General features: G+C 53.7%; 1 pseudogene; it reads right to left on the reverse strand.

Moving 5' to 3' along the window:
* Positions 1 to 10,398: 10,398 nt before the first annotated feature.
* On the reverse strand, positions 10,399 to 11,192 carry LOC115615153 (annotated as a pseudogene).
* Between the last annotated feature and the right edge of the window lie 3,262 nt (positions 11,193 to 14,454).

Below are 14,454 nucleotides of genomic sequence, written 5' to 3' on the forward strand. Positions count from 1 at the left end.
TCCTGGTGCCCTTCTCCTCCTCCTTGCTCGCCCCACATAGAATGGACCAGCAAAGCACCTACCAAAGTTCAACCCAAATGCACGCACATGAAACTGCCCACACAGCAAAGAGCCAGGAGCAGAGTTTAATCAGTGTCGCAGTTTAACCCCAGGAGGCAGCAAAATACCACAGAGCTGCTCACTCACTCCCCACCAGCAGGATGGGAGGGAGCATTGAGAAGGGGAAAGGGAGACAACTGTCCTGGGTGCAGCAGGAGCAGTCATTTTTCTCCTTCCTAGCAGCTGGTGCAGTGCTGTGTTTGTTTTTGACTTTTCGAAGGCCTGAGAACAATGCTGATAACACACCGATGGTTTTAGTTGTTGCTAAGTAATGTTTACTCGGCTCAAGGACTTTTCAGTCTCATGCTCTGCCAGTGAGGAGGGGCACGGGAAGCCGGGAGGAAGCAGAGACAGGACACTTGACCCGAAGTAGCCAAAGGGGTATTCCATATTATTTTTAGCCTGGTGGGCCCATGACACCTCAGGCCATCAAGGCAGAGATGCAACACACAGATGGGCTTGTGATCAAGGGGTGCACTTAACAATGGACACTATTGCCCTGGTTATTCACGAATATGAAACATGCTGCAATTAAGCAAGCCAAACGATTAAAGCCTCTCTGGTATGGAGGACGATGGCTGAAGTACAAATCCGGGGAGGCCTGGCACATTGAGTATATCACACTCCCACCAACCCGCCAGGGCAAGTGCCATGTGCTTACCATGGTGGAAGCAACCACCAGATGCCTGGAGACATACGCTGTGCCCCACGCCACTGCCCAGAACACTCTCCTGGGTCTTGAGAAACAAATCTTGTGGTGACACAGCACCCCAGAGAGAATTGAGTCAGACAATGGGGCTCATTTCCAGAACAACCTCATAGACACTTGGGCCAAAGACCATGGCACTGAGTGGGAAACTGAACATGAGCCAGCAGTGTGCACTCACAACCCAGAAAGCCAACTGTATCCTGGGCTGCATCAAAATAAGCGTGACCAGCAGGTCGAAGGAGGTGATCCTGCCCCTCTACTCTGCTCTCGTGAGACCTCACTTGGAGTACTGTGTACAGTTCTGGTGTCCTCAACATAAAAAGGACATGGAGCTGTTGGAGCAAGTCCAGAGGAGGGCCACGAGGATGATAAGAGGGCTGGAGCGCCTCCCGTATGAAGACAGGCTGAGACAGTTGGGGCTGTTCAGCCTGGAGAAGAGAAGCTGTGTGGAGACCTCATAGCAGCCTTCCAGTATCTGAAGGGGGCCTACAAGTGTGCTGGAGAGGGACTCTTCATTAGGGACTGTAGCGGTAGGACAAGGGGTAACGGGTCCAAACTTACACAGGGGAAGTTTAGATTAGATATAAGGAAGAAGTTCTTCACTGTGAAGGTGGTGAGGCACTGGAATGGGTTGCCCAAGGAAGCTGTAAATGCTCCATCCCTGACGGTGTTCAAGGCCAGGCTGGATGGGGCCTTGGGCGACATGGTTTAGTGTGAGGTGTCCCTGCCCATAGCGGGCAGGTTGGAACTAGGTGATCTTAAGGTCCTCTCCAACCCTAACTATTCTCTGATTCTAAGGGGAGGAGTGAGCGAGCGGCTGCATAGTCCTGAGTTACTGGCTGGGCTAAAACCATGACAAGGACACAACTGATCTTGTTTCAAAGCCTGGAGGCCTCTCGGATGTCAGTCAATGCCTACGGAAATGAAAGTCTATCTACAAATATACACACACATTTCCAACAGCTCAATCACTTGAGTACTTTTAAGAAAGGCCAATGTTTTCCCACCAGGACTGAATGGGAATTTCCAGAAAGTGCACTAATGGCAGGAGAAGAAATCTTGATCTTCCCCTGTACTTGTATTACCCTCACTCTGTCTTCCTTGTCATTAAGGTTTTTCCACCTCTCCTGATCAAATGGCCATGTCGAGGACATCTTTCCAGCAGACTAGCTGGACATGTGCCCTTCCCATTGCTCTCAGGTTTCCTCCTCCAATTGCTCTTTGGTCATTCAGATCCTCTCAACTCTCTGGTTTCTGCTTTGAGCTGCAGGGAGTTAGAAACTTGCCCCTTCTTTCAGAAGTCTGATTAACTCTTTGGTCAACACCTTAATTGTGTTTATGATGTCTCTCCTTTCGTAACTCATTTCGTCTCTCATTTGGAAACTGGTCTATGCAAATCCCTTGTGCAAAGTGGATCACGTTAGATGCTGCTTGGACTCATCATAGAGTTTAGGAGGTTTAAAGCTCATTAGATTATACAGTGTGTAACTTGTGTTTGTGGGCACTGCAGAGAAAGCTTCTCTGTGGCTGGTGCAGCCCAGTTCCCCAAGGAAAGCAGGAGGGAGCTGGTGTAAAGGAGCTGCCCCATCCAGCTGCAGAGCTCAGGGGAGGAGCCGCATGTGAGGAAAAGCGCTGCGAGTCGCAGGGGCCGCTGAGGGCACAGTCCCCGCCCCCCCGGAACACGCTGTGGCCGGTGGTGGGGACCGGGCGGGCGGAGGCGGGTCCCGGCGCTGCCACATTTGTTTGTTCTGTGGGTTTTGTGGGTGCACACGCGCGCGCACACACGAACGCACGGACACACACACGCACACACACACGTGCACGCACAGAGACACACGCACACAGGCATGCGCACACAGACGTACATGCACGCACACGCATGCACACGCACACGCATGCACACACACACGCATGTGCACATACATACATGAACATACACGCACAGGCACGCACACATACACACGCATGTGCACACACACGTGTGCACACAGACGCACACATGCACAATGCACATGCACACGAAACACATGCACACAAACACTGCGACTGGGGGGGTCTGTCGGTCCAGGGGCCTCTCGGGGGGTTCTGTGCGCCCCCGCAGACAGACATGAGCTGGGGAATGGGGAGACCGAGACCGAGACCAGAACCCGAGAGAGAAGGGGAAGGAGAATATAAAAAGAAACGGGGTGCGTGCATGTTCCTTTACACAGAAGCCTTCCCACTGAACCAGGCCGGTGGGCGATTGCTGTGGAGGGAGGGCGATAGATAGATAGATAGATAGATAGATACATACATACATACATACATTCATAGATACATAGATACATACATAGACACATAGATACATACATACATAGATACACACACAGATACATAGATACATACATACATACATAAATACACAGATACATAGATACATAGATAAAAAAATGAATGAATAAAAAAATAAAAAAAATAAAAAGAAAAAGCTTAAAAAACCCCAAAACCGGATTCAGTAAAAAGAAAGAACTGGATGAAGGAATAAAAGGATGAATTCACGAATGCATGAATCCATGAAGGAATAATTCACCAACTCGTTAACGAAGTGATTGGGTGGACAGATGCGGCGCAGACATAAATGCGTGGGGGGTGGGGGGGAGCAAGGGGCCGGAGGCCGGCTCGAGGCCACAGAACGGTGAGGCAGGTCCCGGGATAAAAAGAAGCAGAGGCCGGTCAACCACCGTCACCATCCCCACCCCTCACCCCCCAGAGCGAGCCGGGGGAGGCCGGGTCTGCCCGAAGGCACGGGGCAGGGGCAAAGGAGACGGCCGCTGCCGCGCCCGGGCTGCCAGGTCTGCCCCTGAGCACTGGGGCCCGGAGGCAGCGGGGGGGGAGGCGGCACCACGGCTCTGCGGGAGCTCTGCCTGCAGGGGAGGGGGGTCACGCCTTGGACCCCCGGCCCTGAGGGCAGAGCTGTGCTGGCTGCGAGAGGAGCCAAGGGGGCTTGCTCAGAGGAAGGGCTCTGCATGCAAGGGCTCACATGGGTAGTTCTGAATTCTCCCTGCCACAGCACTTCTGGGTTTAGTTTTCTCCGTTCCCAGATCATATCCCTGCTCCCTGGAGATTTTCCTGCTGGGAGGTGTTTCCCCGTCCCATATCTTTCCCTGTGAGTGCTCACAGACTTCATGTGAACCTCTCTGCACTCACCTTGGTCCTCCAGAAACCTGCCTGTTTATGGGAACTGCCTGGACACTGTTCCTCTTTGCAGGTGGATAAGGGTCGGCTAGATGAAGCCTGATGGATGATGCTGGTGCTGTCCATAGGCAGAAGAGTGGCTGAAGGCACTTCAGGATGCTCATATCAGACCTACTGGTCACCCAAAGTTCCACCTCAGGAGTCTCAGAGACTTGTTCAAGCATGAGAGCTCTTTTTCATTTCTACCCCCAAATTCATCACAAATAGGAAACTGAGAACACAGGCTCAGAAAATCTCCCTGCCTTGAGCTTCCCCTTGGAAATGTCCTGGGCTGACCTGGAGCTGTGAGTAACCCTGACCCACACAGCACCCTCTCTACAGCAGCAGTGCCCTTTGGCTGCGCTGCTGGGGTCAATCCTTCCTCCCCCAGCTTCTCCCCCAGCGCCGTGGGGAGCTCCCGGGCAGGCTGAGTGCTGACCCTGGCAGGCGGCAGAGTCCCTGCCCCGGCACACAGCCCCTGGGGTGCAGGGACCCTGCTCGCAAGGACAGCGCTGGGCACCCCTGGCTGCACACCCACATTCACACCCTGCTGCCAGCCCTGGGGCAAGGGACCTGTCTTGTCCTGGCCCTCGCATGGTGCAGAGGGAAGCCCTGCTCTGGAGCACATCCTCCTCCTTATCTACAGGGAGAAACTAAAAGAGTCCTCCTGACAGATCCCATGCACTCTCCGAGGCAGCAGCTTGAGGAGATCCCTCCAGGAACTGCAGCTGCACTGCCCTGCACACAGAGCCTTACCTCACACAGGGCTGGGAAGGTTTCTCCCGCAGGAGCTCTCAGCATCCTCCACTGCCAAGCGCCTTTAAGCTCTCTGAGGCTCGCAGGTCTGCCCTCGGTGCCTGCAGGCAGTGCCCCAGCCCTGCTCCTGCCCAGAGCTGTCTCTCTGCAGCGCTGCCTGCTTGCCAGCATCTCTCTGTGTCCCAGAAGCCCGGCCCAGCTCAGCAACAGAGGCCCAGCCCAAGGTGGCACTGCCTCTGCCCCTCTGGGCTCCCTCCAGGGCTCCCTGGGGCTCCAGGGGAACAGCATGGGGAACAGCATGGGAAACAGCCTGAAGCAAGCACTGGTGTTCTCTCCCTCAGCTGGGAGACACACTGCCTTCCTGCAGTGTCATTTCTCTGCTGGGAGACAGAGTTACAGTTAAAAATCTACTTTTCTTAGAATCATGGGATCTTTTAGTTTGGAAAAGACCCTTGAGAACATGGAGTCCAACCACTGACCTGTCACTAGCAAGTCCGCACATTAACCATGAGAACATCCCTGGTGGGATACCCTGTCTGGATGGTCACCAGCAGCAACTGGGACTTTAAGTGGTATTTTACATCTTACCATAATTTCACTAATTTGTATTCCGTTTGTTGTTAACCATTCTGCTACACATTAGAGCATGGAAATCAGCTGGACAAGTTATGTTATTGCAGAAATCTCCTCGTATAGATAATGGTACTTCAACACATTTAACAAACTCTTAACAATTGAGTAAACCAAACAAAAATGTCCCTTTATATCTTTAATAACTGAATTTATAACTGAAATTTATAACTGGAATTCAGCACTACTCTGTTTGTAGGCACAGAGGCAAGAGGTGACCACACCACTCTCTGAGAAAGATGGATCGGCTTTAGTCATGGGGTGGATCGTGCTGGTGCATCCCCCCCTTTCCTGGAGCCCTCTGCTTCCCCAGGAATTCCTGTTAGGCCCCAGCCTTTGCACAGTGCAAGGAGTTGGGTGCTGGGTGCTCCCTGGCTGCACCAGGAGCTCTGGTTGCCTGGCGAAGGTGGGGAGCAGCACACAGAGATCAGGAAAGTTGGATACTCCCTGATCATACCAGGAGCTCTTTCGGGATCATCAGGCGTTCCCTGCCAACCTGGAACAGAACTGTTGTGCAACTGGGGCAACCGACACAGAATTGAGGCCAGGATGAAAACTGGCTGATGACTAAAGCCCATCATCTGGCGACCCTAGAAATGGCGGTCCCAAGAGAGAGACCCTTTGAGCTCTCCTGGACCCCAGCGGGCTGTGACCGGTATCTCCCTCAGAGTGGGACACCTCTGAGAGCCCCTAAACTCTCCATTTAGGAAATAGGGGGATCATCTGCCTGGGCTGTTCCTGCTGCTCACTGACACTCAGCCCTTCGCCCACTGCCAAAGCTGATGTGAGTATTGTGCTCTGCTTTTACTTTTCACTGCCCCGAGGGCAACTTTAACATAGGTGTGCATCTAGATGTGTCTATAGCCATCTAGCTCCAGCTCAGTGTGTTGTGTCAGGTTAGATATTCATTTGCAAGTGTGTGTATATTAGCTTCAGTGATCAAGTGTTGTTAGAAATCCTGTGATTCATTTGACGAATGCAAACTGCTGCTACCTGACATTTGTGACCCTTTAGATGAATACCAGGTCTGAGACTAAGATGGGGTCCAGCCGCACCCAGACTCCTCTCGGAGAGGGAGTTTAGAAAGCAAAGGGGTCCAATCTGAACCTCGTGACTCAACGGGAGGGTCTCCCTTATTCCTTTGTGTTTGCAGTTTCTATACACATGATTTCAGTTCAATACTATATAAATCACTTGAACCCAGTCCTGTATAAATCGCTGCCAAGTCTGACACAATCTCTTTTTGTAGGTGGTGGAGTGGGGCCTCGCCACCAAATCCTGTTGAATCCTGCTTTTGTAAATTCACATTAAAATCACTTTTGCTAGTACCTGTGCCAGTGATTCTTTTAGCAATCCTAAACGGTTTCACGACAGGCATCCAGAACTTCTCTGGGAAACATGTTCCAGTGTCTCACCACCCTCACAGGAAAGAAGAGCACGCACCCCAGCCCTGACTCTGCACAGGGCAGCAAGGGGTGCTGCTCTTCGCTACAGCCCAGCTGGGCTGAACTGAGCCAATGCTTACACAGAAACCTGCCCTTTTCCCAGATGGGCTCTACAGGCCACAGGATTCTCCAGAAGTACCAGCCCATCTGGTCTGGGACATGGGGCGTCCCCGTCCCCATGGGGCACATAAGAGGGGTTCTGTGTTTGACTCTGCTTTATTGATTTCTGCAAAAGAGTTTTTTATGGGTGTGTTCTGTTGACGCCCTGTTCCATTGCCCAGGTTGGGCTGTGACCCCTCGCATGCTCCCTTCACAGGAAGAGCAGCCTGTGAGGGACCTCCCCGAGCCGGCTGGGCAGAGGCTGGTCCCCCCGCGGCGAGTCCCGGAGCACCCCTGGGTGCCCAGTGGCCATGGGCACGATGCTGCCGCCATCACAAAGCCGTGGCGGTCGCTGTGGAGACGCCCATTGTGACGGGGGCCCCCCCGGTGAGCGTGGGCTATTTAAGGAGCGAGAGCCCTGCAGGAACCAGTGCAGAGGAGACCCCTCCCTGGGGAGGCTGCATCTCCCCTGGCTGCCCTGCGCATCCAGGTACGTGTTCTTTGACTTTTCAATCCTGCTTTAGTGTTCGCTTGAAACACGTTGTGGGTGCGTGCTCTAAAGGGAGGAGAAGCTGTCAGGAGATGTGCTGGTGCCATCCCAGCTGGAGGAGCAGGGGAGAGGTGAGGAGGAGGCCCTGGGCTTGTTGATGTGCTTGGAGCTCAGCTCTGGCTGCAGAGGTGCTGGGGGCGAAGCAGGAGCCTTGTGTGTGCAGGAGCTGCTGGTGTGAGAGGTGCTGAGAAGGTGTGAGGGCAGGAGCAGCCCCTGGGCAGTGCAGCTGCTGGTGCTGTCACTGGGAGCCCTGTGCTGGGCATTCCAGAAAGCACCATGTGCCGAGCATTCCAGAAGGCTTCCATTGGGTTCCAGCAATGGAAGCCCTCCAGGCTCTGTGGAAGGCAGCAGTGTCCCTCATTGACTAAGGCAAAGCCCGCAGATGCCCACCAGGAATTCTGGCAGACAAGAGGGGAACGTTGGGGCTCCAGCAAAGTCCTGGGAAGAGCATTGGCCATTGTGTAAGGAGGAGGAGGCCCTGGCAGGTACCGCCAATGCCTGCAAACACCCGCCAGGCATTCCAGAAGGTGGGAAGGAGCTGGTGGGCTCTGGCCACCCCTGCGCAATCCTGACTGCGGCAATGCCCGCGGGAGCCCCTGTGCTCCCACAGCAACAGTGCCAGGACAGGAGCTGTTGCTGGGCCTCCCCTGCCCTTGGCAAGCACTGCCCCAGCCCCAGCAACACTCGGGAGCTGCGCTTCCTCAGCCAAATAATGCTGCTTCCAGCTCCGTGCCCATCCAAAGAGCCGAGCTCCAAGAGTGCAAACGTCCAGCCCCTGCTGCCACAGCAAAGGGGCCAGGACAGGGTCAGTGTTTAAAGCCAGCCGGGAACTCAGCACCAGCAGCCGCTCGCTCAGCACCCGGGTGGGATGGGGAGGAGAATGGGAACAATGTAAAACCAGCGGGTGGAGATGAGAACAGGTCAGGAACTGAAATCAAGTACAATGTAATATTAGTATTCTTGTGATTAATATTAATGGAAACAACAAGGGGAGAGATATGGAACCAAAAGGGGAAAGAAAACACCAATAGCCAGCAGTGATGCCCAATACAATTGCTCAGCACCCGCTGAGCGACACCCAGCCCGACTCGAGCAGCGACCCGTCCCTTCTGGGTGACTCCCCCCAGTTTCTATGGCCTGAGGTGTCATGTGCCCACCGGGCTGAAAAGCATCTATATTAGAGTCTATAATTTAGAATAGTAATATAGATATATAAACATTTCTATTATTATAATAATAATTATATTATAACTTATTGTAAAAAGAAGTGAGGGTTAGAGTTAGGGTCAGGAACAGGGGTTTCAGTCAGGGATAGGGTTTAGGGTTAGGGGTTAAGGTTTGATATAGGCCATGGCATCATGGCAGGGAATGGATGAGGACATGACGTGTTTGGGGGATCCCAGTGGTGTTTTGGGGGCTCTGGGGATATTTTAGGGTGCCCATCGGGTGTTGTGGGGGTGGTTTGGGGTTTTCTGAGGTGTTTCAGGGGTGTTTCTTGGTCTTATGGGGGTGGTTTAGAGTGGTCCACAAGAGCAGGTTGCTCCAAGCCCCTGTGTCCAACCTGGCCTTGAACACTGCCAGGGATGGGGCAGCCACAGCTTCTCTGGGCACCCTGGGCCAGTGTCCCACCACCCTCACAGGGAAGAATTCCTTCCTAATGTCTGAACTGAATCCCCCCTCTTTCAGCTTAAAGCCATCCCCCCTTGTCCTGTCACTGCACACCCTTGTAAAAAGCCCATCTCCAGATTTCTTGTAGGCCCTGTTTAGGCATGGGCTTAGTAAGGTCTCCCTGGAGCCTTCTCTTCTCCAGGCTGAACAACCCCAGCTCTCTCAGCCTGTCTTCATTGGAGACATGCTCCAGCCCTTGGAGCATCTTTGTGGCCCTTCATAAGCCCCATCACTGTAGGATCACAAGAGAACAGAGATTGGAAGGGACCCCAGGAGGTCTCAAGTCCAACCTGTCAGAAACAGGGTCAGAGCAAGTGGTTCAAGGCTTGATTCAGTCAGACCTGGAAAACCCCAAGGCCAGAGACTGCACAGCCTCTCTGGGTGACCTGATGCAGCACTTGCCTGAGCCTATGGGAACAAGGTTTCCTTCTGTCCTGGCTGAACCTCTCCTCTGTCACTATCCCCCATTGCCTTTTGTCCTCCCACCAGGCACCATGGTGAGGAGCCTGGCTCTGGATTCTCCATGTCCTCCTTGCCGGTACAGGCAGCCAGTCCCCGACAGCCTTCCCTTCCCAAGATCTCAGGTCCCCATCAGCCTTCCCTTCTCTGGGCTGGACAAGCCCAGCTCCCCCAGCCTCTCCCCACAGGCAACGTGCTCCAGTCCCTGCCTGTCCTGAGGGCCCGTTGCTAAACCCACTCCTGCTTGCCAATAGCGTTCCTGAATTGGGGATCTGAAACCTGGATGGAGTATTCCAGAGCATCCCTTCCCTTGTTCTCCTGCCGTGCTCCTGGTCATACAGCCCGGGATGCTGCTGTCCTGCCTTGCTGCCAGGGCACACGCTGCCTCCTGTGCAGCTCCTGCCCACCCAGACCTTTGCCATGGGCTGCTCCCAGCCAGGCAGCCCCAGCCTGTGCCAGTGCAGGTGAGTCCCCTGCAGGGACACCTGTGTCCCCTGCTCTCCTCCCCAGGACACCCTGAGAGAGAGCTCTGCAGCCCCCCCATGCCATCCCATCTCCCCACACCAGCACAACAGCCCTGGCCCTTGGGCTCCTCAAGAGCTCTTCCTGCTCCAGGCACAGAGCAGCCATCCCAGAGCTGGAGCAGCCAGAAAGCTGATTTCATTCCCCTTCATTCCTGCCATGTGAGGACATATCACAGAGAAGAAGTTGCTGCACGATCATTTATTGTGCTTAAATTGTGAGACCCCCACTGACACAAAGTCTGTGGGTCAGACAAGCTGGATGGATACTGAAGTAGAAGGGAATGAAAAGTGACATTTCTATGAAGACAAGAACATCGTAAATTTAAATAGAAAAACAAATGTAAAGCAGCAAAGACAGACGTGGCCTGTCATGACCTACACTGGGAGCCCTTTGCAGAGGAAAGCAGGCAGTGTATGGCTGCTGAAACACACCCAGTCACAAGCTTCCTCATAGCATCCTTGAGGTCCTGGTTCCTCAGGCTGTAGATGAGGGGGTTCACTGCTGGAGGCACCACCGAGTACAGCACTGCTAGGGGCAGGTCCAGGGATGGGGAGGACATGGAGGGGGGCTTCAGGTAGGCAAAGATGCCAGTGCTGATAAACAGAGAGACCACGGCCAGGTGGGGGAGGCACGTGGAAAAGGCTTTGTGGCGTCCCTGCTCAGAGGGGATCCTCAGCACGGCCCTGAAGATCTGCACATAGGACCCCACAATGAAAACAAAACAGCCAAGTGCTAAACAGAAACCAGCCACAAGAAGCCCAACTTCCCTGAGGTAGGAATGTGAGCAGGAGAGCTTGAGGAGCTGGGGGATTTCACAGAAGAACTGCTCCACAGCATTGCCTCAGCAGAGGGGTAGTGAAAAGGTATTGGCTGTGTGCAGCAGAGCATTGAGAAACCCAGTGCCCCAGGCAGCTGCTGCCATGTGGGCACAAGCTCTGCTGCCCAGGAGGGTCCCGTAGTGCAGGGGCTTGCAGATGGCCACGTAGCGGTCGTAGGACATGATGGTGAAAAGATGAAACTCAGCTAAGAGAAAAAACTCATAGAATCATCGAATCATGTTAGAATCATAGAATCATAGAACAGTTAGGTTTGGAAAGGACCTTAAGATCATCTGCTTCCAACCCCCCTGCCATGGGCAGGGACACCTCACACTAAACCATGTCGCCCAAGGCTCTGTCCAACCTGGCCTTGAACACCACTGGGGATGGAGCATTCACAACTTCCTTGGGCAACCCATTCCAGCGCCTCACCACCCTCACAGTCAAGAACTTCTTCCTTATATCTAACCTAAACTTCCTCTGTTTAAGTTTGAACCCGTTACCCCTTGTCCTACCACTACAGTCCCCAATGAAGAGTCCCTCCCCAGCATCCTTGTAGCCCCCTTCAGATACTGGAAGGCTGCTATGAGGTCTCCACACAGCTTCTCTTCTCCAGGCTGAACAGCCTCAACTTTCTCAGCCTTTCTTCATACAGTAGGTGCTCCAGCCTCCTTATCATCCTCATGACCCTCCTCTGGAGTTGCTCCAAAGTTTCATGTACTTTTTATGTTGAGGACAAGAACATGTGCTGTAGCACAGCAGCACAGCACATCACAGCATAGCATAGTGCAGCATAGGACAGCATAGCATCCCACTGCATTGCATAACTCAGCATAGCATAGCATAGCATAGCATGGCATGGCACGGCATGGCATAGGACTGCACAGCACAGCACAGCATAGCATAGCACAGCACAGCACAGCACAGTACAGCATAGCATAGCACAGCACAGAATAGCATAGCATAGCATAGAATATAATATAATATAATATAATATAATAGAATAGAATAGAATAGTTCCTTGGGAAGGGACCTACAACAACCATCTATTCCAACTGCCTGACTAATTCAGGGCTGACCAAAAGTTAAAGCATTGGCCAAATGCCTCTTCAACACCGACAGGATTGGGGCATCAACCACCTCTCTAGGAAGCCTGTGCCACTCTCTCAACACCCTCTCTGTGAAGAAATGCTTCCTTCTATTAAGTGTGACCTCCCCTGACTCCCAGGTCTCCTGTCCCTGGATCCCAGGGAGAAGAGATCAGCACCTCCCGGGGGTTTTAGTTTTGTTGGGGATATTTTGTTTTGGTTTGTTTTTCCCCAATTCTTCTGCAGTATTATCTTAGGGTTGTATGAAACCTTCATGGAGATGTTGTTCCTGCTGCCCTGAGAGCAGAGTATCTGGAGGCGAACTCACCCACCAGCCGGCAGTGCGGATCATCGGGGCCCAGATTCTGGGGAGACGCCGGCTCAGGCGAGTCGGCTGTGTCCCGTCTGGCTTGCGAAACTGCCACCACGATCCGCAAGTGGCCCGTGCCCCCTGCGGCGAGAGGCTGGGATGCAAAGTAGAGAATTACAAGGGTGTCCCAGACACACTGGGGAACCCCAAATGTGGTTTTACACAGGGCTCTCATACCCTTCAAACGGTCACGTACTAGTGCTAGTCACTTGGCCTAAGCACTAGCACCCTCACTACCAACTACTAGTCCTAGTCAAACTCTGCCAGGCGCTAATGCTATTTCTGCTGCAGTCCTGCTCTTGTCTATTGATCCAGATGTCCCTGGAGCCAGTCCTGCAACAGATACTGATTCATGGTGTGCGGGACAGTGGGAGGGGTTCAAAGACATGCTGGAGGGGCTGGGATTCTGCCATTATTTCTGTCGTGCTGCAATACCTCTTCTCCTTCACAGACAGCTCTAAGACACCATAAAGAAAAGTCCTAGTTCCAGGGCTGGGCTGAAGCTTCCAGTAAAAATCTACTACCTCATCACATTACAGTGTACATACATATATATATATACACACATATATAAATAAAAGACATGTTAATACTTGAAAGACTGGTTTATCTAATAGTAAGGGGGAAGAGAAGTTTCATAAAAAGCCCTGTGGGTCCCTCCAACCAGGGTCCCAAACACCAGTGACAGGGTGACGAGAGGCAGCAAAGTTGCCATCCTGGGAGGATCAGTCTCCTGAGAGGGGGGAGGAAAAAACAACTCAAAAGTGCCACAAGCCCCCTTCCCACTTCCACCACTGGGGAAGATTGGGAAACATGCACATCAGCATTGCTGGCCCCATGCCTTCCCCTTGGACACGAAATACACCTCCCCAAAAACCACAGCTGGGATGGGAAACCTTCGTGGGCATGGGAAGCCATCGTTTAGGACAGGAAATCCTCAGCAGGGCACGAAAGCATTGCGAGGGGCAGTTGCTGTGTCTGACAAACCAAAGCCCCGCGAGGCTGCTGAAGCAGCCACGACTGGTGGAACGTTGGGGTGGAACCCGAGGGAGGGGGCAGTTGGCCCCCGCCCAACCGACACTGACCCACAGCCATGGCAGGTACAGCAGCAGCTCCCGCTCCTCCTGGGGCTCCTGCCCTCCAGGTAACCCCCAGCCCGCTCTGCCTGCCCAGCTCCCACCCCATCACCTCTCTGCTTCTCCCAACAGAGAGGCTCCCTCTCCAGCTGCCCCTGGCATCAGAGGTGACCAGCGTGAGCTTCACCGCTCCGGCCATGCTGCCTCCTGTGCGTGCCTGTGTGCTGCCCTCTGTCCCGGGGCTGCCGGCCTCCGCTGAGCCTGCCCAGGTCCAGCAGCTCCCCAGGGAGCCAGCAGCAGCGGCGGGGCTGGAGAACAGTGAGGACACCGCCCCTGACGTCTATGATTTGACTGACTTACTCAATGCGCTCCCTGACCTGTCCAAGAACGCAGTGGAGGGCGGCTGCCGCAAGGAGCCAGCAGCGGTGGCAGGGCAGGCAGACAATGAGGACACCATCTCTGGTGTCTATGATTTGTCTGCCTTGCTCTATGCTCTCCCTGACCTGTCCAAGTCTGTGGTGGAGGGCAACTGCCGCAAGGAGCCAGCAGCAGTGGCAGGGCTGGGGAACAATCAGAACAGCATCTCCATCAACATCTATGATATGAGCGCCTTGCTCAGTGCTCTCCCTGATGTGCCTGAGAACGTGGTGGCGGGCAGCTGCACCAAGGAGCCAGCAGCAGTGGCAGGGCTGGGGAACAATGAGGACAACATCACCAACATCTATGATATGAGTGCCTTACTCAGTGCTCTCCCTGATGTGCCTGAGAACGTGGTGGAGGGCAGCTACCGCAAGGTGCCAAGAGTGGTGGCAGGGCAGGCAGACAATGAGGACATCATCTCTGGTGTCTATGATTTGTCTGCCTTGCTCTATGCTCTCCCTGACCTGTCCAAGTCCGTGGTGGAGGGCAGCTGCCCAAGGCAGCCAGCGGTGGCAGTGGGGAACAATGA

This window comes from Strigops habroptila, chromosome 13 (assembly GCF_004027225.2).
Source record: "Strigops habroptila isolate Jane chromosome 13, bStrHab1.2.pri, whole genome shotgun sequence".
Lineage (NCBI taxonomy): Eukaryota > Metazoa > Chordata > Aves > Psittaciformes > Psittacidae > Strigops > Strigops habroptila.